The sequence below is a fragment of the Tursiops truncatus genome, chromosome 10, assembly GCF_011762595.2.
Source record: "Tursiops truncatus isolate mTurTru1 chromosome 10, mTurTru1.mat.Y, whole genome shotgun sequence".
Lineage (NCBI taxonomy): Eukaryota > Metazoa > Chordata > Mammalia > Artiodactyla > Delphinidae > Tursiops > Tursiops truncatus.
The window spans coordinates 99,760,478-99,772,921 of record NC_047043.1 but is presented as its reverse complement, the minus strand read 5'-3'; positions in this window follow the sequence as shown (position 1 = coordinate 99,772,921).

Here is a 12,444-nt window from a genome sequence, read left to right as displayed (position 1 = left end):
TGAAATATTTCGAGAATTACCAAAATGTAGCACAGAGACACAAAGTGAGCAAATGTTGTTGGAAAATTGACACTGACAGATTTGCTCAACGCATGGTTGCCACAGACCTTCAATTTGTAAAATCAAAACAAAAACAATATCTGCAAAGCATAATAAAACGAGGTGTGCCTGTAATAAAAATTGGTCAAACCACCATTTGGTGCAGGGGAGGAGCACACAGACAGCTTTCTCAAATTCGAGAAACACTGTCCCTGTTGGTTTCCAAGGACCGTCATGGTTTATGAGCTCGTAGATGAGCCACCACATGGGATTTTCCACTGAACTTTGGGCTTAGAGTCATTACGAGCCATTTTACACTAACTATAGTGTGGGTGGGGGAATGGGGAGCTTGGAGTTCAGTGGCATCAAAATCCCCTTCGCCCCCTCTGGACTCCACCCTTCCCATTTGGACATCAAGGGGTTTGGACAAGTCTAGTGCCTCTTCTAGAAGCAAGCATAAGACTCGAGGCCTGGTTTGCCATGAGGAGTCGAGAGCCTGTGGTTTTATTTGTGAGACTTCACATCCAGGCTGGGAGCGGCGGGAACAGGAGGGCAGGAGCTCCCTGCTTTGGGAGGAGCTGGCGGCAACAGATAGGCAGACTCCCACTTCAGATCCCACCTCTGCCCGTGTGACCTTGAACGAGTGACTTATCCCCAAGTCTCTGGTTTTTTTTTTTCCCTCATCTCGAACGTGGAGGTGTTCATCCTCATGACGTAAGGTCACCAAAAAGCCTCTTCTGGAAAGCACCTGGAACTATTCTTAGACACAGCTGAGTGCTCGAGCCACACGTGGCCTCACTGATCACTGACGTGGGCTCTGGTCACCTTGGGAGGAGGGTGCTTATCACAATTCCACCCCCAAGGTCTTCCTCAGGATAATCTGTCCCTGGTGATTCATCTCGTGGGCTGGGCCCTTCCTCTCAGGCCTGAAATATCTCCCTCCCTCCACCGTTCCTGGGTCAGGCCTGTGACCCCCACCACGTGACTTCCTCCGGGGACTGGCCCTGGGCCCCTGCCCGCCTGCCAGCCCTCCAGTCCCTCGCTAGGGACCCGTTCTGGGCCTGACATATCAGGCAGGGCTCAGCTGGGGAGGAGGAAACCCACAGCTTGTTGTGCTGGGGAAAAAGTGCATCCCCACGTCCTGCCCCGACCTGGGCCCAACCACACCTCTGCCTTCAGCGGGCTGGGCTTCCGCTGCACATCCTGGCCTGGCCCGGCCCTTTATCACCCGGCTGCCACGTGGTGCCCTGCCCCTCGGGCACACACATTTCCAGGGAGGTTTCTGGGCTGGCTGGGGCAGAGGGGTTGGCCAGTGTACCCCCCAACTTTATGGAAGCGATCTTCTTCTGGAGCAAAGGACAGCTCTTTGGAGAAGGTAAAGAGATGTGGACACACATCCCAGTTCCACTGTGAACTTGCTGTGTGACTTTGGGCAAGTGAGTCTACCTCTCTGGATCTTAGTTTCCCCAATTTTAAACAGAGAGAAAAATACCATCTCCAGTTGCTGTGAGGGCTAAATAAGGTAATACAAGTACACAGATGCCCAGGCTCTACCCCTCCAACCAATTAAGTCAGCATTTCTGAGGGGCAGGTCCCAGGGACTGGGCACAGCAAGGAGTGGAAAAATTGTAAAGAGTCGAAGTTTTAAAGTAAACCAACATGGGTTTGATTTCTGACTCTCTTATATAAGCCTTGAATAGATCGTTAGCTTCTCAGAGACTCCGTTTACTTGTCCATAAGATGGGGAAAATAGTGCTTACTTCCCAGTGCTGTTGGGAGAATTAAAGGGAGGAATCACTATCAGGTGCTCGGCACATAGCCCCCAAGTGACCCGTGTGAGGACAGACCCTTGTCTAGTCACCACTATATACCCAACAGCTGGCTCTGTGCCTGACCCACGGCTGGTACTTCAAACAAACATCTGTGAGTGAATAAATGCAGCTGTTGTCGTCACTGTATATTAAAAAGTGATGATGAAATATCAGTTACCATGAAGATAAAGCTTCTGTCTTTTGACCTAAAAACGTACATTTCCCAGCATCCTCTGCAGGCCTCTGCTCTGGCCAATGAGACTCAGGTGCAAGTCTCGGGGCTCCTAGTCCCTGGGGTTCCCCCTTCCTCCCCGACCTCTGGCCACCATCTTGAGAAGGAGGCCAGAATGAGAAACAAGGAGGATCTGGGGACATGGCCAAGCTGCCACAGCAGCCCAGACTGCCCACCTCTGGGCTTTATTTCCCCCCCCCCAAGTGAAAGAAACTTGTCATTGTTTAGACCCCTGGTTGGGAATTTTTGTTTCTAGTAGAAGGAAAACAGATGCTTTGAACTTCCTCATTGTCCTACTTTCTGTCCACAGTCCTCAGCCTCCAGATAAATATAGGACGAGAAGATCAGCAGCCGGTGTCACTAATTCCCTCCTCAGACCCCTGGGGCTGGGTTAGGAAACCTGCCCTGCCTCAAATCTGACCTCTTGGGCAGAGTTAGCCCTGTGTCCTGTCCAGACTCCTCCGGCCTCCCAGAAGGTTCAGGAAGAGAGAGTGACTGTCTCATTCCCCAGAGGCCAACCTCATACCAAAAGCTCCCATCTCCTGAGCAGTCTCTGGAGTCAGGAAAATCTAGCTCAGACTCTTGAATCCTGCACTGGATTGACTCCTGCACTGATCTGCATGGGCAAAGTGTCTTTGAACAAATCGCGATGTTCACATTTGTCAACTGAGGCTATGGCCACCAAGAGATAAATCTAAACACGGAACTCAGAGAGGGAAAAGCCAAGGTAACAGGGATAGAGGTGAGTAATGCTTCCAAAGAAACCCAGAACTAGGACTAAACATCCCAGGGAAGGGAGGTGGCAGAGTAAATGTAGATATTGAAGACCTTGGCATTATGAAAACAATAGCCCGACGGCAGAATGTTGGGCGTGGGCACGGAAGAGAGTGTGAGGGACTTACTTTTCTCATCCTCCACAGTAGGGAAAAATCGAGCCAAGAGTGAAACATGTAATTTAAGAAAATAAATGACCCCCAACCTCTTAATGTTCTTCATAATCTTGGGGGAGTCTTGTAGGAAATAACATTTCATGGTAACAATAAGTAAAATTAGCAACTGCTTTTAGTTCATTTAAATTTTTTTATTTTGTTAAATTCAAGTATAAATAAGCTCCATGTATTTTAAAATTTAGCAAATAGAGTGTGATCCCACTTTATAGAATTCTTTCTTTTCCTTGCTTCCTTTTACCCTCCCTCCCTTCCTTCCACACAACCTTCCTCCTTTCTTCTCTCCTCCTTGCCTCCTGTCATATACATGCCTAGAAAGATATCTGGAATGATGCTGCTAATATTAATACTGGATATTTGGGGCACTAATATTCACAGTGATTCTCCACCCCCCATTTTTGCAGTATTTTCCTGTAAAGCTTGAAAGCATTTAGCAATTTTATAGAGAAAATAAAATCATTTTCCCCAAAATTAATAGCATCTATTTTTGTGGGGTTTTGTGAGCACTGAACAAGAGGGCCAGGAAAGCATCTGGCGTAGTGTGGCAAGCAGAATTCTGCGATGGCCCCAAGATCCCTGCCCTCTCATGGACATGCCCTGGACCTGCTTCTCCTACCTGGAAGGCCTTCCCTCTCCCTTTGGCAAATTTCTATTATCCTTCAAAAGCTACTCCAGTGTGAAGAATTTCCTGACACCACATTAATCAGATCCTCTCTCTGGACACATAGTCTGAGCAGTGGCAGCCCAGTGTCCAGGGGTGACTGTTCAGAGGTTTTGGGTACTGAGACCACCTGGGGCAGCCCAGCTGCTGCCTTGTTGACTCTTGTCTTCAGGCCTCCCTTAATTCCTTATCTCTTGACTATCCGTTCAACAATTGTTTTCATGTAAATTCCTAAGGTCAGCTTCTGCAGCTTGCAATTCAAGTACCCAACTGTGGCCCTGTCTCCCCAATATTGAGTTCCAGGCTATTAAAGGTTTGTGGGTGAACCTCAGTCACAATGAAGTCATCGTAAGAGGCTGTCCTTCCCTCAACCCAACCTTCTGAAGGATGACGAATGGGATTGACACCTGTGCAGCCTCATTCTGCGATGTCTGGGGCTGGAGGCAGGGCGCGCACAGATAGTTTTTACTTGCCCAGGATTTAGGCCTTTACTGAGAAGAAACTGGGCTCGGTGCGTCTGAGCAACGTGCTCGAAGCCACACAGCTATGGACAGGCAGAGAGGGCCAGGTGTCCGTGCGCCTCTCCGCATTCAGGGCCAGGCCTCTCGCTCTCTTGTCCCAGGCTCTCCCCTGCGTCCACCCTCGGCCTGGTGCACCGACAGCGCGCAACACGCATTCACTGCTCCCCAGCCCCGCCACGAGCCCCGCCACGAGCCCCGCCACGAGCCCCGCCACGAGCCCCAGGAGAGCGGGGTTATCAGCAGCTTCAGTTTGCATAAGGAGAGACGGAGATTCAGAGGCCCCAGGGTCATCCAGTTGCCATGTGGGTCGAGTCCGCGATGGTCCAGAACCCAGGGCCACCCCTCAGCCCGCGCGGCCTCAGGGACGATGGAAACCCGGGGGAACCCTGCGGGTCGTGTGCGACAGGCTCCCCCAGAGCGGCCGGGTCGGTGACTGGTGGGAAGGTGCCGGGGGTCTTCTCAGGTGACTGGAGAAGGGGGCGAGGCTGCGGGTGGAAGCGGCTGTGCAGGACACAACCCGAGGGGGGCCGAAGAGAGCCGAGCCGGACCCAGCCACGACCGTAAGGCCCAACGCGGCAAGCGTGCCATTCGAATTTGTTCTACAGTTGGAGAGCAGCAGAGCACGTGGGCCGAGCACGTGGGCCGAGCACGGCCGAGCACGTGGACGGAGCCTGTCGGGCGGAGCCGAGCAGGGCCGAGTGGAGCCGAGCGGAGGCGAGCGGGGCCGAGCGGGGCCGAGTCCCGCGGAGCAGCGCTGGTGACCTCCAGGAGGCTGAGAGAGTCCCGCCTAGCGGAGGCGGTGGGAGTTGGTAGAGGTGAGGCAGCTCTGGAAGTCCTGTGATCCTTCGCATTTAGACCCCGTCTTTTCAGGCTAAACAGGGAAAGCAGGGCACTTCGTTCACCAAGCCCGCGAGGTAACGTCAGAGGAGTCTTTTCCTGTGGAGGCCCTTGTTTCCCCGTTTGCACACCTGAGGCCGTGGAGGGGGGCGGAAGCCGCTGGAGGCTCAGCCTGACTCCGACTCAGGGGATGTCGTAGACCTTTCGCATTTTCTGGTCGGACTGGCTGTCACCTCGGTGGGGTCCCTCGGGTCCAGTTAACCTGGGAAGGGTTCTGGGGGATGTCGCTTAAAAGACTCTGCTTCTCTGGGGCAGAAATTCTCCGTCACGTTGTTCGGAGAGCGTGTCCTCGCCTCGTCGTGCGGTGGGTACTGTCCCCGGTCCGGAGCGGGGAGTGGGACACAGCCGACACCAGCTGAGCCTGGGCTGCGCCCAAAGGCCGGCGTTTTGACGTGAAGCAGGAGGCGCTCCCTGGGATCTGGGCGGTGAAAGAGTCCCAGGTGTGGGCAACCGCCCCGAGCCTCAGTTTTCGCCTGCAAGGTGGGGAGACACCCCTGCCTCTCAGGCTGGTGTGCAGCCCGGAGCTAACTTCGGAATTTTCAGAAAGCAGATTTGGGGATGGTTGGGGTAGGGGATCAGGATTTTGACAGTATTATCCTGTGGTCTTTTATATAGTAAAATACCACCCCTTTTGATTTTTAATAAAAACTCATATGTACCAGGCACTGTTCTAAGCAGTGAGGACACAGACGCGAACAAACAAGTCAGTAATCCCTGCTTGTATCCTGGTAGGAGGCAACTATTCCTGTGGTCTGGCCCCCAAATTCAGGCGGAAGCATAGTCTTGGATACGCTGTCCCCGTAGGCATCTGATCCCTTCTCGCAGTCCCAGCCTGTATTCCTACAGCTGAATTGTTCTGAAACACACATCTGATCATGTCACTTAGGTACTAAGAGCCCTTCAGTGCTATGAGATAAAGGCCTCCCTCAGGGCTCCCCCAGCCTACCTCTCCGGTGGCACCTCCTTTCTCTCCCCAAAATTTCAGGAACGCTTCGCTACATCCCTTTGCTCTGGGTTGGTTGTTTGTTTTTTCTTGTTTAGAAGTGCTGAGCTCAATACTGATACGAGATGGCGCCAGAACTGTACTCAAGGCTTTCTCTAGTGGCCGTTGAGCATGGGCTTCCTGGAAACTGGCTTGGTTGTTGGACCTTTTAGGAAGCCACTTAAAACTTGTTTTATTAGCAGCTTATATATTTTTAGCACAGCTGTCAATGAATTTTATGTATCTAATTAATTTTCCAGAGGTAAACAGAGATGGGAGTATTATACAGCTTACCTGCCCGCACTGTTTCAGTACCATCACAAAGCCCTCGGAGAGCGAGCCATGTAATTGTACTCAGAACCTGGCCCAAAGTCCGAACTCACAGCCTCTTCCCGCAACTTCCGTCGCCAGGATGATTTAGGGAACTTGGGCCAAGGTTGGGGACGTTCCCTTCTCTTTGTCCGGCTCTGTTTTTCATAAGCCAGGAAACAGTTCAATCAGAAGGATTCCCCTCCATCCCCCGATCGCATTTACCTTCCACCCACGCTAGGCTTAGGTCAAAAGCAGATATTACTTGCGCTGCTTTCTCACCAAAATTTCTTTCATTTCAAATGTGTGAACATGCAGGCCCCTCCCTATCTTAGGAGGGACCACAAAATGGAATTTCATCCGAAATTCAGAAGTGGTCCTGACCTAGCCTCTGCTGCCAGCTCATGAGGAAACATGCCATCCTTTTTTAGGTGGTTTTTCTCCAAAGAGAAATTGTCCTGTGGAAGGAAGATTGAGGGGGACATTTTAGGGGCCAGGCTGGAGGCAGTTGACGCTACTTCCTTCCCCAGATTCCAGCAGCCTGAGCTCAGTCCTATGGTCTAAAGTAATAGCAAGAGAGACTGGGAATGAAATCTGGGCGGAGGGGGGGATTTGTGAGCATCCAGCAGATCTCGCCAGAAGAGTCCCGGGTATCAATAGAATACATATTGTATTCTGTGACGGCATGACTAGCTGAGAGAAGAATGAGAGTGGTTGGATCTGGGATACAGATTATTTTGGCTCTAGATTAGGCAGGGTTTGCTGAGAGATGGATGTGACCAATAAGGGATAAGAGAAACTAAAGTTGATTCCTGAGTTTTTGGTTTGGGCAACACAGGTGGTTCATGCCACCTGATACTGGACAGAGAGGGGAGGAGACTTGGGGCAGGAAAAATATTATTGGTTTTTCCTGGGGTTGGAGAGTTCTGTGTTTGCACTGTTAAGTTTGAGATACTATTAGATATCCATGCGGCGAGGACTGCAGGTCAGCGGGGTGGCAGGAAGTCACGGGCATCGGATAGTATTTACAGTTGACCCTTGAACAACACAGGTTTGAACCGTATGGGTCCACTTCTACTTGGATTGTTTTCATGGTAAATTCTGCAGTACTGCATGATCCCTGGTTGGTTGAATCCCCAGAGGCTGAATGTCGAATAGGGAGGAACCACTTATAGGGAGGGCCGACTATTAAATTACATGTGGATTTTCGACTATGTGGATGGTCGGTACCCCTAACTCCCTGCATTGTTCAAGGGTCAAGACAGGGTGACCAATTAGAGAAGCTTGGGGAGCCTCGCCCTGAGTCCTGGGGCACAGGACACTTAGAGACAGAGAAGTCTCTGAAAGAGACAGAGAACAGACGTTCGGTCAGTAGATGGCACACCAGGTAAGCGTAATGACATGGATTTCAGAGGAGATGATTTCAGGAATACAGGTGGGGCCACCTCAAGCCAAGCACCACTGGGAGCGAGCAGAGGGAGATCGAGAGGAGACCAATAGATTTGGCACCAACGAGGTTACGGATGCTCTCGATGGAACCAGTGTCCTTCAGGTGTTGGGAGCAGAAGCCAGTTGGGTGAGTTGATGGCAGAATGTGGGTAGAGGACATGAAGGCAACACGTGATATTTTTCTGATTAAGGAGAATGAGATAAAAGGATACCTTCCCAGGCTGTTAACATTGTTGATCTTGGAGCTGTGGAATTCGTGTAATTTTGTAAAATCTGCATTTTTTTTCTCATTTGTGGCCACTGAAATCTCTGCTGTGTTAGCATATTGGTCAGCTCATAACCGGAGAGAGATTTGCTTAAAAACACGGAGCTAATACGTCTTGTAGTTTAGACGCACTCTGTGTGTTGGGACATGCCTTCAACGTGGTGAGGCAGTTTATAACTTGTAGTCTTTGCTTCCTGCTTGTGCAAAATGCCTTTTCTAGCATACCTACAGCCCTGAGTACGCTCACTACCGTATGTGTGCTTGTGGGCTTTTATATCCCCCAGGAATTCAAAGCCCCCTAGGGACACCTCATTCTCCAGATTTTACTTTTTAAAGGTTTTTGGTTAGCTTGTTTTTTACCCTGTTATCATCATCTCAGCTAGCTCAATTGCTGCTGATTTTTTTTGACAGATGCACCTGGAGAAAAAGCTTTTCACAGTGGGTGATTCTGAGTAAGGTAAAATAAGAGAAGGCCCTTGAGTGGGGTTATCTCGGGAACTTCCAGACAGGTGAAATAATAACAGTTCTCTTGGAACGGGGCTTTGAATGTGTTCCAGCCCAGTCCTTCCCCTTCAGTGGCTGCTGGACTGTAGATTTTCACCCTGATTGCTGGCTCTTGATTTTCAAAGATACCCACAGGTGGAGTAAAGGGAGTATAAATAGAGCTATTTATTTATTTATTTGTTTTTATTTTTGGCTGCGTTGGGTCTTCGTTGCTGTGTGCGGGCTTTCTCTAGTTGCGGCGAGTGGGGGCTACTCTGTTGCGGTGCACGGGCTTCTCATTGCGGTGGCTTCTCTTGTTGCAAAGCACAGGCTCTAGGCGTGTGGGCTTCAGTAGTTGTGGCACACAAGCTCAGTAGTTGTGGCTCGCGGGCTCTGGAGCGCAGGCTCAGTAGTTGTGGCTCACGGGCTTAGTTGCTCCGTGACGTGTGGGATCTTCCCAGACCAGGGCTCGAACCCATGTCTCCTGCATTGGCAGGTGTATTCTTAACCACTGCGCCATCAGGGAAGCCCTAGAGCAATTTAAATGCCACAGAGCTGGCTGTTCTTACCTTCCTTGAATAAATGCTCTCCTGATTGTTACAAGCCTTGTTAATGTCAAGAGTTCTGAAAGAGTTGATTTTGACTATTTTTGCTGGTGTTGTCATCACTTTTATGAAGCAGGGTATGTTGGGGGCACTTACTATGTCATCCCCCTGATGTCTTCCTAGCTCCTTAGTTTCTAGTAACTCTCCAATCTGTGCATTTTCTCTTTTGCTCTTTTCGGCTTACTTCTTGTGTGTACTTTATGGGTTTTCTGCATAATATAAGTTCATATGTGAAGTAATTCATATGTTCTCCTCCCCAAATTGTCCAAAAATTTTTTGTACCGATTGTCTTTTGTCAGGTATTTTTTCAGATAGGGAAGGGAGTATTTGCACTTGAGCTTTCTTTGGTTCTGGAAAAGTAGACATGAAACCAGACTGTCATACACACAACAGGACACTTCTGACCAAGGATACATCTAGGTAGATTATAAGAATATTCACAAAGAATAGTTATTTGTGTTATTTATTTAAAAAGGAGATGTCAACCAGTTACATTCATTTTCAGTAAAGCATTGACTGTGGTGGAGGAAGGAAACGAATGTAGTAAAATTGGAAGCCAATTTCATGTAAGCTCAGAGTTTATTCCTCTAAGAAAAATATCCCATAGTTGTTTGAGGGCATTTCTAATGTAGTTTAGGCAAAGTTGAGAGAAACTGTGCTAGCGTGAACTCCCATGGACATAATGAGTGAGGGAAAGTATTCTACAATAGCTGAACCTGTGCAGCAGGAAAACTTTTGGGATGTAATCAGTGTGGGAAAACCTTCAGTCATAACAAACCTCGTAAGACCTCAAGAGATTAATAGTGGAAAGAATCCTATAAGTGTAATAAATGTAGGGAGGCCTTCACCCATTTTTGCCCGCCCCCTTGCTTCAGGTAATCACCAATCTGTTCTCTGTATCTGTAAGCTGAGGTGTTGGTTTCTGTTTGTTTGTTTTGTTGTTCTTTTTTTTTTAGATTCCACATACAAGTGAGATCATATAGAAATTTTTTAAATTAATTTTTTATTTTTGGCTGCATTGGGTCTTCATTGCTGCGCACGGGCTTTCTCTAGTTGCAGCGAGCGGAGGCTACTCTTCGTTGCAGTGTGCAGGCTTCTCATTGCCGTGGCTTCTCTTGTTGCGGAGCATGGGCTCTAGGCGCGCAAGCTTCAGTAGTTGTGGGACGCGGGCTCAGTAGTTGTGGCTCGCGAGCTCTAGAGCGCAGGCTCAGTAGTTGTAGTGTGTGGGCTTAGTTGCTCCACGGCATGTGGGATCTTCCTGGACCAGGGCTCGAACCCGTGTCCCCTGCATTGGCAGGAGGATTCTCAACCACTGCGCCACCAGGGAAGCCCAAGATCATATAGTATTTTTATAGTCCTTCTCTGTCTTATTTCACTTAGCGTAATGCTGTTAAGGTCCATCCATGTCACAAATTACAAGACTTCGTTCCTTTTTATGGCTGAATAATATTTCATTATATATATATTTCATATATATATATATATATCACATTTTAAAAATCCATTCATCCATCGATGAATACAGGTTTTTTCCATATCTTGGCTATTATAAATAATGCTGCAGTTGACATAGGGGTACAGATGTCTTTTCAAATTAGTGTTTTTGTTTTCTTTGGATGAATACCCAGAAGTGGAATTGCTGGATCATCTGGTAGTTCTATTTTTAATTTTTTGAGGAACCTCCATACTGTTTTCCATAGTGGCTGCACCAATTTACACTGCTCTTACTAATGTAATAAATTCATCAGAATGTGTGAAAGTTCCTGAGTTCCTTACCATGCAAGAACTCATACATGGGAATAAAAAATACGTGAGACATATGTAGGTGGAAAACCAATCTGGGAAAATCATCTGGAAATGAAACCTCTTTGTACATCACTAAATTTTTCTTGAAAGCAAACCCAATTGTTTTATTAATTTGGAAAATGTGAAACTCATATAAACATATTCAAAAATTGATATTATTTGATACCAAACTAAAGATAAAAACTTATAAGACCATAAGTCTTCAGTATAAGTTTGTAATTTTTTCCGTGTTAAATAATTCAGGTAGCAGAGTAAAAATTCCATACATTCGAATGGAATAGGAATATAATAGGATATAACTAACAGTTACTATTTTCTTAATATCTCACTTTTCTTTTAAACAACAAATTAAGAAAGACATTTTTATGAGGGTCATGCACCACATATTATCAAATCAGAATTGCTACAAATTATAAAATGTAACACTATTTTATGTACCACTAAGACTTTTAAAAAAAATTCCCAATTAAACTATGTCATTTCAATGATTATAAAATGTATCATGATACAGAGATGTTGAGATATGGGTCATAAGTGCATTGTAGAGTCTCCCACCTACATGGTAATTCAGTAATATTTCATTAGGTATAGAGAGAAAGAGCATTGAATTTGAGCCCTAATTCAACAAAATGAAGTCTTTCTCCCTCTACCAAAAATCTTGTGCTAAGATCGTGAATTGGACTTCTTTCTGTGATTTTGTGCTTTTCATTAAATCCATTTTTGAAGTCTGACCTGATAACAAATGTCTAATATTTTCAACATCTGTATGGTATAGGTTTGGTATCTGTTGATGATGTTTATCCCTTAAAATTGGTCACATTTTCCTGATTCTTTATATATTGAGTTATTCTTAATTATAGTTAAACTTTTTGAATGTTATGTTCTCAGTCCTGTTCCCTACCTCTTGAGGTTTTGTTTTGCTATAGAAGGCAATCAGCCTGGTTTGGTTCAGCCTGTGTGTCTAGTTCAGCTTCTGTGTGTTGGATCAAACAGCTCTGTTGCTTCGGGTGTGAGCCATATGTGTTCAGAGATTAGGCTGAGACACCTGCAGGGACATAGATGGATTAGGACCCCTTTGCAGGTTTTCCCTTCTGGAATTCCCTCCCACACTCTCTGACCCTCAAAGGCACCTCTTCTGTATCCTCCGGCCAGGTGGATGTGATTTCTGTTACTACTGCCAGGCCAATTCATGGGTGAAAAAAATCCATGAGAGAAAAGAAATGGAAACCTTGTCCTCATACATATATATCTGGTTTATTATTAAAGTCTTTAGATCTTTGCTTATGTTTTAATTCCCATATTTATTTCTTTAATGTTTTTCACGCTTATCTTACATATGTGGTAATTACAGGATCTGGACTTCTGGAGTTCTTTCCTCTTTCATTTCAACGGAAATTTGATTTTTCAATGTATTGAAAGTTTAGATTTTTCCCTCAT